We start from the raw sequence: 12,261 nt of genomic DNA on the forward strand, positions 1-12,261 counted from the left end.
TTAGTTCCGCCCTCAGTCAAAATTTCGAGATATCCGCAGCTGGGCCCAAAAACACTTCGAAATAAAGGGAACAAATAAATGCGGCGTATATAAGAAATGGTTCGGTGCCACGGAAAATTTCGACTTAGCCGATTTTTCGAGAATGCGAGTTCGAGTTTACGAGGTATTACTGTATGTCTAAATGAAGCAAAGTAGGCTGGCAGGAACATTATTATTATTTTTGTAAAACCTTTCGAATCGGTGTGCGACGGGATAAGCCCATAAGAGATGAATTACTGAGTACTATAGTAATTTTGCACATTTCGCTAATGTGTCTGAGATGGTTGCGCTGAGAGTTAATGGCCGTCCGGTGCAACAAGGGAACGGGGCTCTTTCGGTTATCTCAAAAAGTGTTAGGCTAGTGGGCAAAGTTACAAACAATGGGGTGTGTCGTTCACTAAGTCAACTTTTTTTAATTGTCATTTGGAACATTTGATACAAAAATAACTTCGACAAACATTTTTGGTCCCATAGCCTGGCTGGCTAGTGTGGGGACCAATGGTTAAACATACCGCATAACTCCGCAAACACAGTTATGCCTACAGATGCAAATACAGTTCATGTTTCCGTCGGGCTGGAACGTTTTGATACGTGGTTCTTATGGAGAGTCTCGCAGCTGTATATACCGGAAAAAAAAAAACTGTGACTGATTCCTCTGTCAGAGGAATTGGTAAAACATGAAAGCGAAGTGTGCCGCGAAATCTGCAGCTGAGCATGATTTGTGGGTCGACGGCTGTCTTGTGGGTGTGCTTGGCGAGCGACGTCCTGCTGACGGGTCGCTTCGGCAAAGGTGTACTGGCGTTATTTCCCTGACGGATATGACGTCAGGGAAATCTTGGTGTATCTCGGCATAAAACACTTTCGTCTTCAAATATAAAACCCGAAAACTAACAACCCTCACTATAACGTACTTTATGGTTCTAAAGGTTGCTTCCCCGCAAGAAGACGCTGTATGCACGGGTGCACTCTTTACAGGCCGCTTGCTTCGTTGCACTGGCGTCATATCCGTGACGGATATGACGTCAGTGAAGTCTTCGTGTATCTCGGAATAAAAACACTCTCTCGTTAAAAAAAAGCCTTGAGTGGAGGTCAGTTGGCAACCAATGATAATGTCGGTTTTCATGAAACCCACTCGTCACTCTAAACCCGATTGAGAGAACAACAGGGGTGGTAAGGCGGTGTCTTTTTTCAAACTAGCCATTTTTTTCCCCTGGCACCAGAAGTAGAGCCCTAGCACACGTCCTGGCACTCATTGCAGAGAGCCTACCACACGTCTCCCACTTCACAAACACCTGTGGCCACTGTTTGCAGGCGGCGATTCGACCGGTCCGGAGGTGGAAAACTTCAGATGGATTCCCAGTGAGTAGCTATTAGCATGTCATCATTATTGATATTAGCAGTAAGTATTGATAATTAGCAGTATTACTGCTATTCGCTACCTATTGGTCTAATCTCTGCTATTGCTACGAATGTCTTAGTAATGGAGATTACTCTACCTTTTAGAACTGATTGTATTTTGTATTTTTTATTAGGTGCGGAGTACCTTAGGACCGCACAATGTCCATCCGCATCCGTGTGCATAGCCTTCACAATCGCGAAAAATCACACAGGCACCGCCAGGATTCGAGCGTGTGTCTGGTAGACCAGACAAAGTTAGTGTGAGTCTTCTTACCCATTGGACTACTACTGTGAGTTACTACCCGAGAGTCAAACGGCTTACTCCCTCGCCTGTAACGGTGAGGGGTACCTTAGGACCTCCCAATGTCCGTCCGCGTCCATCCGTGCGCACACCACCATCAAGCGAAAATCAAGCGAAATTCGATTTGAGCCGTGAGTAGCAGCTTCATTTAGGGAATAATCAAGGTGCAACTCATGGCTCAAATTGAATGATGGTCGGGCTGCATATCGGATGTCAGTCGGGGCGCAACTTGGATGTTATTTCGAGTACCCGTACTCCGCACCCTTGCCACTATCCACGGAGTGGAGATGCTGCTAATTTTTTATTTTCTTTAGTTATTTCTTTCACGTGTCTCTTTCACGTCACGTGTCTCTTTCTTTTTTATTTATTGCCCGTTCAGTGACAGTAAATTCAGTTGTTAGTCAGGGCCCTTTCTGTGTGCCGTTTCCGTAGTCCTGTTTCCCGCACTGTTTTACAACTCAAAACCACTCGACGTGCCCATTTTTTACTGTTTCATGCGTGCGCACGCAAAAGTGCGAAGAGAGTGAGTGGAGAAATTTTCTGCGCATGCGCGCAACAGTCCAGAAAGAAGGCGGTTGGGTTCTGCTTATCTGACATAAAATGGTATATATGAAAGGTCATTCCAAACTATTCAAAACCACTGGCATGAGTCATACATCGTCAGTTTATGCAGCAAAAATGAGCTTCAGGCGTAGGCGAGGCAGAATGCCAACACATAACCGAAGAACGCAAAACAAAGCCGAGAGAACAAATCAGAAAGCATACAGGACCGATAAAACACGTAACGTCCTCGTAATTAACAAAGCACATCGGACTGTTCCTAATATATGGCCTTCTTGGCCGAGTACCCCCGCAGCCAGGACCGTTTAACCCCCTGCATTTCCACAAAAATGCAGATTTTGCAAAGGTAACACCTTTAATTGTTATGGTAACATAAATGCTGAGAATGTGCCGAACAGAATATTGAAAAAAAAACAAGAAATAAAAATAGGAAGAATACAGTTTTTCCAAAATTCATCTGACAAGGTCAAGAACATGCACCTTATGCATCTCCCCCGAAAACCGAACTAAGCAAAAGAAGTCCGCGATATAAAGTTGGAAAAACGAATGAAATATAACGTAAACGGACCAACTCTGCAGTATACCTTGGATCTTTAAAAAAAAGAGACATAATTAATGATGTAAAGACACTTTATCGCTATCATAATTGAAATTTACATCATTGGCAAAAAGAAACAAGAGAACACTTAAAAAGAATAAAATAATTCAACGTCTTTTGCCAATTATAGCCATATTAGGCCGGAAAGAACTCACACTCAGGACAAGCGGAAGAATGCTACGCATTAGTAGACAATTCTCTGAATTACTGCAGATGTTTTGCGATAGGAAGTGAACTACACTCCAAAAAAGGTAAGGAAGTTGCACTCATTTCTACCAGTGGCGCACAAGCAGTGCACGGGCGGGAAAATTGAATTGAGTTGAAAAACGCGCCATTGTATTAATCCGGAGAGGAGCGAAAGAGGAGGTATAGAGCTTGGGAGGGGGACCATATTTGTTTCCATTTACCCTCAAGGCCAGAGGCATTAAAGAGGGGAGTGGATACAAAGATACAGGTCAAGTACAAAATTGTTTGGATGAGTACAGGTTTGTTAGGTTCCCGGGTATACAATATTAGCTAGTGCGGTACGAAAAAGTTGGTGGTAGACAATGGTGGCTGTTGGTCCGGGAAGGTGGCTCCATTGCGTTGTAGGGTGGCAGGAAACTATCGTCTTTCAATAATGTTTGCGAATAACAAGCATATACGTGGCGGAAGTTTTGTTCGTGGACATAAAAAAAATTTCGTTGTTCCCTCTTCCCTAGGGACCGGTAAAACACGGAAGTGAAATGTGCCTTCCGAGGAGCAGTTGAATGTTTATTGTGCATCGATAATGGAGAGTTTTAGCTGACCGTTTTCGACGGTCCGCTCCGGTATCGGCGGCCCGCTCGGCGCAACTGGAGCCAATGCCGTTTGCAGCCAAGCGCGCCACGCATGCGGAGTAGCGCTCCCGCTTGCTATCGGAGCGGAGCGGACCGTGAAAAACGGTCAGCTAAAACTCCCTATTAATTTGAACATCGGTATTTATATTTCGTCGGCATGGTACTGTTATACGCATTGACGTTAGACACTGGATTGCACGCGCCGTAGCATCGCGTAAATCCGACAGAAACCACAGGCTCGCAAACCATCCGTGCGAACCAAACCAAACGCGTTGTCAGCGAATCGTTTGGTGAACGTACGAACCGCTGCAGCAAAAGGAGCAGCGGACCGTATCACGAGCGCTACATCCGCAAGTCGGCTACTCCGCAGCTTACGCTGCGCGTCCGCCGTACATGTAGGCGCTGGCACCGAGGCGCCAACTGCCGGCGCTCATTAGCGTCATGATGTACTACTTCGCTTCGCCTCTCCTAGATGGCAGCACCATCTGAAAGGAAAGATATAAGGCGCGTTCGTCGTCCTTATTCACGGATTTGTTTATAGCGCAGTCGGGAGTACCTCCCGTTGTGGCGAGGCTCGAATCCCGGCGCATCCGCGTCAATAAAAAGTTTTTCTGGCGATGTCATTCCCGCGACGGGTATGACGTCAGTTAGGTCTCACTTGTGTGTTAAAACACAAGGAACGCCAGCCATACAGGCTCCCTTTTATGAAGCGTTATCTTGCTTTCCTGAAATATCCGAAGTTACTGGAAATCCAATAATAGCGATACCGTTCTGAGTTTGTTCGACTTAAATGACTTCTTCTTTTTAATGTCGGAATAAAGGGAAGGGGACGCGCGCAGCGTTTCAGAAAGGTTGTTCTGTACGGCGCGCAGGGCTGGAATCAGGGCCCGTCGTAACACCGACCGGGGGGTTGGCCGCGACGACGCCAGAACTGTTGGAAGAGGAGGAGGCCGACCGTGAGTGCATCGCACGTGCTTCGCACGGGGCTAAAGAACTGAGTGGGCGCATCAAGCAAGCAGCAGTAGCAGCGCCAACCTGCGTACATGGGTCACCAAATGGCAAAATAAGCAGTTTATCCAGAATTTTGGTTTTAGGGGAGTGTTGAAGTCCTCCTAGTGTGGTGTTGGGGGAGTGCTGGGAGTTGTGTATAGGTAAATCCCTGAGAAATGCCACCGCAAAGTCGACAATGAGTGCTGCTTTGCTGCTCGAGCGTGTTGAAGGGAGCCACACTAGGGAGCCGCAGCAGTTTCGACACGTGACGAGGCCCAGGTTTAGCGCCGTAGGGCTAAAAGAGACATGCCGATGATGACGACGTCGCTCCGAATTCGTCTTCGCCGATGTGCGTGCAGTTAAACCGGGATGTAATGAAGTCAACGAAAATTCGCAATTTTTCGTTACACGTAGGTTTTCGTTACATGCAGGTTTTGAGTTAAGGCTCGCACGAATAAAGCAGAAACGAAACCGAAATGCCAGATCAGTGATGCCAGTGATGCCAGAAATGCCAGATCAGTGAAATTTCACAGGGAAAAACTGTGATTTGAGCCTGATGCTTTCCCACGAACTTGTAACTATACGTGGCACTTCAAAGAAGCAAGGTCACTTCCCCCGTATTCACAAACGTAACTTAAAGGAGCCATGAAGACAAAATACAAGTTGGGTTTATTAGAAAGACTGCTTAGTCCCGATAACAATGATACCAATATCATCGCAATCTTCGAACAAATAACGGAGATATTGAAGAAAACGTGGGAAGCAGTCGCGACCCCCTAGCCAATTTCCCGCAACTTCTCTATGACGTCACGGAACCTTGTTTGCGCGATTGGCGGCCGCCTAACTGACCTGTCGCGACGACACATGACTGGACGTCTGTAATGGGGCCTCCAGTTCCATTTGACCGCATCACTTGAATGCTAACGTGCAGTTGACGCACTGAAAATTGTGTTTTATTGTCGTCCCGTATGACGTCATTCTTGCTTATACACGTCACTGTGGCGCAAAATTTGAAAATTTTAAATACTTCTTGCTTTTTTTTCGTTAAAAAACATCTTTTGGGGCTGTAATGGAGCTGAGTGAGATACTGATTCCTGGTTCTTTCAAATTAAACAAAGTTATATTTTCTCTTCATGGCTCCTTTAAGCATCGTTTTTGCCTCTTGACTCTTTTCGGTGCATTAACCCGTTTCAAGAACTAAACTTTTGTGGGAAGGGCACCTTTTCGCGAACCTGATGCTCTTTTCGGCACTAAACACTTTTGAGAGGGTGCTGGCTAGGATACTGTACCGCGCGGCGACGTTCTGCTTTCTCGCGGGCGGAGACGGCGTTTAAAATTGCGAGTTCGTCTTGAAAATACAAAACTTTTCGTTTTCTGACAGCATGACTCTCGTCACAGACGAACTAACGCCGCAGATGGCAGTTTACACGGGCAACAAGACGCCGACAGGCGGGCCTAGGACCTAACCGACTCCGCGCTCACACTGAAGACGCACTGTAGTTTGCGGTGCGGGCGAAGTTCGCTAAATTAGTGCATTTCTCCAGCCGATTTTTCAAAAAGAGTGCAAAAAGCAATGGCTCATCAGCGTAGCGGATTCGTTACGTTAAGGTTAACCGCCGCAACGCCTTCGCTACACAGATGTCGAAAGCATGTGGGTTTCTATGGGGCTGGCAATGCGAAATCAATAAACCTCGTTAAGTCGAGGTTCGTTACATCCAGGTTTAACTGTAATGCCTTAAAGAAAACGCTTCCCAAAGTTTCTTTCGCGGCTTCAGTTATACGCACATCGGTTCGATTAAATACCAATATCTGCATCTCAGAACATTACAAACTCACAGTATAGAACGCTGTCGTTGCTCCAAAGATTAATGGCTAATATTCGTGTGTACACACCATATTTACTGTGCCGGTTGCATCACTGATTTACGTTTTAATTTCATAATGTGCCAGTTTTTTTTGCGCTTACTGGCGTTATCTTCGTTCTCTCTTAGTGTAGTGATACATGTCTCTATATTTTCAGCCTACAATAGGGTTGTGCCCTCGAAAGTATAATGAATATGTATGTGGTTTTGGAAAGCTCTGAAATAAAGGCAAGAGCTCCTTCCGGATGTATTCGTTTACGACAGCGCTAGGATAGTTTAAGCGGGGATTATAAAACTATTGCCTTTGGTGGAGAACCGAACGCGAAAATTTCGGTCTGTGTCTCTGTTGCTCGAACCAGCCAAATATGTGGCAGGGTTGCCGGCTGACTATCGTGGGTTATTTACGCTGGGAATTGGCGTTCGAATGTAGTTGAGGGGGCCAGTACTGTGAGAGAGAAAGGAAAGGAGTGATTTTGGGATAGGGGCAGTGAGGGGAAGTAGAGGGGAACAAAAACTCGGTTGGATAAAGACTAGCGGCGGGCAGAGATGGGGAGAGAAGCAGTCGTTAAGGATTCGGAGTTGTGCTAAAGGGGGATGATGGGAACGGGGAATGTGAGATGTCGGCGAAGACAGGAGTAAAATGGGCCATGCGGTGGAATGGGGCGAAGAAAAATCACAGCCTTTGCAGTGAAGGCCCACCGGCCTATACTCGCGGAACTTCCCCAGCCTGGCTGGCTGGGAAAACCAAGCGCTTGCTAACATAAAATCCCTTCTTGATTTAAGTTATCGAATGCCTTATGTGCGATTTAAGACACGTCGAAAAGCGCGAAGTCAATCTTATGTTCAAAGGTTAGGTCAAAATTTCCTTCTGGAAGGATAAAACGACTGCTCTTTAAGGTGGCATTTCAACCGGTTTTAATCATATGATGCCTCAATCTTCAGGTGGCTAAGGGTTGTCGGACTGCTGTTTTTAACCTTGCTTGAATATTTGTCTGCCTCATGGAGTAGGTGAAGAATAGCGGCTCTTATGAAAAGATAGGACCAATGAGAGGAAGGGGAGCGCGTGATTATGAAGTAAAGGGGATGAACACGGAGGAAGAAAACTTAGGAGAGGCCCCGGTGGCCACCGGTGCATTGAGAGAAGTGTGTAGGAAGTCACGTGGTTTTTTTTCACGCTCATCGGGGGTCGCTGGCATCCGCATCGTAGCAATGGCGCGCCGAAGGCCGGGCCACGGAGGCCCTACGTCACAGCGCGATCCCTCCGGGTAGCCAATGGCCGGAAGGCGGAGACGAAGCAGACGACAGCGGAGCGAGCGACAGCAGAGGATGTGGCGCGTGCGGCAAAATGCAAGCAAAACATTTGTGTCCTCTCCGAAAATTGCGTTTCCGGATTTAGTACAGGTGACGCCAGGGCCTCTCCTAAGCTTTTCTTTCCTCCAAGGGGATGAAGGAGAGGCTATGAGAGGACCAGGAGAAGGTAGGGGGAAATAAAGTTAGGGAACCATGTAACTGACTCCAATCGTGGGAAACTGTCGAATGTGCGCGTGGTCCGCTCTCGCAGCAGAGAACTCGAAGCCCATCGTGCTACCGTCAACCAGCAAGCGTCCGAAACGAGCAAGTGAGTGAGACAAACTTCAATAACCTTCTCTGCAGGTGCGGTTTGTCATAGGACGCGCTTTATACGTCTGCTCTCACCCACCAGAGTTCGTGCGACGGAAGTATACTGTAGTGAGGAAGCCAGAGCAGCGTATACTGTAGTACGAATTGCTTTGGCACACCGCTTCCCCCCACTAGTAAAACGTTGCGAAGGAAAAACAGGCTCGCTTTCTTGCGTGTATTCAGTACTCTCTATGCATGGCGCCGACGGGTTAAGGTTGAGCGGACTGACGAGCTGAGGTTTCTTTGACCCTGCCTCATATATATGAACTAAATCGAAACAATCGAGTTTAGAGGCGATGGCAGCTGAGTTTCGCGTCGATAAATTATTCAGGTCACGCCATCTTGTTACTCTTTACGACCACCGGGCCTACTTCCCGTCACCGCTATCTTGACCACGCCCTCGCCAGTTCCCGTCAGTAAGCAGAAGAATGGCACGATTAGCTTCAGACCGGAGGGGTTCATGGAAAGGAGTGTATTGAACGCCTCACAACCCGTCGACGCAAAACCCCATCCGTCTGCCAGCCGAACGTACTCACTCCTTCCAAGCAATCAGTCTGCTTATACATGGTTGGGTTGTGACTGTAAGAAACCAGTTTATCTCAGCTCAACCCTCCCCTCGTCGCATTTAGCGCAGTAAAGTGATTAGCTTAATTAGCGCAGTAAGTTTACACAGCCCAACAAGCAGAGTCCTTGGGTTCGGCTAGCGTCACTAAATAAAGGCTTTTAGAGTATCGACACTCCTTTCTCTCATTGTTATGGCCGCCAAAATTTCCATTGGTCGGTCGGAACCACGTGATATTTGTTTACATATGGGCGCAGTTATTTTGTTTCTGGGCGCCTCTCTCTCTCTCTCTCTCTCTCTCTCTCTCTCTCTCTCTCTCTGCTACGCGGACGCTACAGCGGCCGGTTACACACTGCCCGTCACAATCGGACGCGGTTTCGTTGGGAGAGATGGCAACACTGCAAGCCAGAAACAAAATGGCCCCCGGACCCTTCCGGGTGCACGAAGTGGCAGTACTCTTATAAGCGTAGCTTATTTAGTGACGCTAGGTTCGGCCACCGCAGTTATTATTCACCCGATAAACTCCCCTTTTTGGCCGGTTGATTTTGTGCGGGCTGGGTCGTGTGCCAAAAGAATTTACGGAGACTCAAAAAACTGACTTCACCAAAAACGGTTGAAGCCGAACCACCTGAGAACCACATCGCTCTTACTAGGTATTTTAATGGCCTCATCTGTTCGGGAAGAGAGATGGCGAATGTCTTTTGTTACAATTCTTTCTTATCACCCTTCCCTCGGTCCTTCTCCACCTCCATACATTCTTACTTATTGCAAAGTCACCCTCGTATTCTGAATCGTTGCTCCACTAGACCTTCCAGTCGGGGAGATCCTTGAAATCTATTTTACATGTAATACCTCTGCTACCCTGGCATCCGAATATCATACGAACTGAATGCCATTTGACGCAAGTTAGTGGCTTGGAATGCGACTCAGAATCTGCTGTGCTCCACTACAATTTCGATGGCATTTGAAAGCTTTAACAATCGCTCGCCTTGCTGCGTGGTGCTGCTGCTGTCGAGTTGTGTTTTTACACAATGCAAAAATCGAATTTCACAGCAGTGTTTGGCATTAAAATGTCAGATTATAAATAACGTGAGGTTTTCTAGGTTTTTGCTTAATTCTAAATCGCAATTGAGGTTTTTTGGGCTGCCTGATCACACTGGTTTGTCGCTTGCGCGCACTGGCGCTGAGAGTATGGAATTATTACTATTCGATATCATGATTTAGGTGAACGAGAAGTAAACAAAGTCCCACAAATAAGAATATTTTGTTTGTTTTAAGTACGCCAGTAATGTATTTGTTTATGCTTACTTGGAACGCTGTGCGCCAGAGTGCTAGAAATTGCATTCGAGAGTCCTAAATGTCTCTCTGGGTGCACATTTGGCTTGATGGTCATTTGCCGAATGGCATTTAAAAACCCAGCGGAGCAGCACAACTTCGCATTTGAGTCAAATGAAGTTTGGTTCAAATGGCATTCGGATGCCAGTGTAGCAGGGCTATAAGAGCTTGCGCTATCCTCCGCTCAGCCGAGTCGGGAAAACATATTGAGTGGCTGACGCACTCAAAACACGGCTAAGTACAGTTCTTAAGTTCAGCTTCTTATAACCGATTGCAAGGGTACAGTTCATGTTTATCGATATTCAAAAAGAGGTCACGAAGTGGGGCACTGTGGTGGGACCTCTTGTAAATGAGCAGTAAAATATTACATACTAACAATCACAATGGAAGGAACTTACGAAATAAATAGTACCATGATATTTTAACATTACACAAAAAATCAAACTGCATCAGTTCAATCATAAAAATAGCACAAATATCTCGATATACAAATAAGTGCAAAGACGTATGGCGAAAGAAAACGATAGCGAAAAAATAAAGAAAAAGAAACTAAGCAGAAACAGAAGAGCGAAGCCATATGAACTATTCAGCTGTAAGTCGAAGTTCTCCGAGGATGACTTCAAAGAATTGATTGTTTGTAATATGAGCGAGTTAAGGTATTTTTAGCATAAATAGATAAGTCGTTCCACAATTTAATGGAGGAAAATACAACGATCCGTTTAGCATAATTTGTTCTGACTTTGGGGAGTAAAAAAATATGTTGTAATGAATACCGCGTTACGTTGGGGTTAGTCGAATTGGTTCTGCCGATTATAAGAACACTCTTATCAGTAACAAGTCGATAGGCGGCCATTTCGATACTATATTCCGAGCTTATCCAACGGGATGACATTCCGGTGTTGATATAGTGAAGTAACAGTAGTGAAGTGAAGTAAAAATTAAAACCGTTCCACTCAATGTGAGTGTTGTCGGAAGTGCAGAGCAGTGATTCGCCGTAATGGGCTGTACCGCCGTTGTCCGCTTACTGCTACCACCCCATGTAATTCATATTTCCCGCCTTCACAGTGCTCGCGCGCCCCCTTCCTGAAACTGCACCAGCGGGAGTTCTACATTGGATTGGCTTGGCTTGGATTGGTTTGGGACTGGATTTGGATTTGGATTGGATTTGGGTTGGATGATAAGAAGCAGTAAGCATGATCCTAGACAAGCTAATCCTAGTAAGCTAATCCCAGACAACCAGGATAGCTAAGAATAACCAGCTGAACCTTAGCTCACGCTACGTATATCCTGGCATAGCCGCTTGGCTTTCGAAGCCTCTGGGTTAAGCCACGGCAAAAGGATCATGACAGGCTACACCGTAACGCCGTGGCGATATGCTTGGTTCCAGCGAGCGAGCTAGGACAAGTCGAGCTCCTAAAGTTCTCTGCACTTAAAATATACAGGATTTTAGGAGCGTTCTGCGCTGCGCGCAGGGCAGCCAACCGGCAGGGCGACGGCCAAGAGGAGACGTGAAGTGGTCAGGATGAAGACAACCCAGCGTGAGTGTCCTTGCACATGCTTCGTTCGGGGCGGAAAGTGAACTGCATGAACGCACCAACAAAACAGCTGTGCGAGACTGCGTTGAAGGGTGATAACGTGGCTGCGATGTAGTTTGGAGCACTGTTGTGGAAAAACCGGTGATGCGTCCTGCTCCGCTCTTGGAGTGTGGGCCTTTTTTATTTGCCATTTCGGACTGGCCAGAAATGCCACCTGGGACAACTCCGTATTCCATTTGACCGTAGAATTTCTATTGGGGGTTCAGTTTTGAACTGCCCAAGAACTGGCCGAAGCTGTTCTTGACAAAGGTCAGTGATCATTTATTTCGGTGCGGTTCTGAAACGTAGCGAAGTAAGTGTTCAGCATTTGGGGCTCAACGACGACATTGTGCCGAATCCGTCGTGGCATATGCTTCCAAAACATGAAATGTTTGAGGGAAACACTTTCAGCTTTTCTTTTTTTAGGAGTGATAGGAGGAAAAGCGGGGATACATCAGTGGAAGAACACGAGGGAGAGAAAATCGGAGAGGGAGGGGATATTCAGAGGGGGCAACTGGAGGCGTAAGAGTTAGTCAGAAAATCCCGGTAACATGAAGAGGACCC

Source organism: Haemaphysalis longicornis, unplaced genomic scaffold (genome assembly GCF_048455015.1).
Source record: "Haemaphysalis longicornis isolate Haplotype H1 unplaced genomic scaffold, Haemaphysalis longicornis Haplotype H1 scaffold_10, whole genome shotgun sequence".
NCBI lineage: Eukaryota > Metazoa > Arthropoda > Arachnida > Ixodida > Ixodidae > Haemaphysalis > Haemaphysalis longicornis.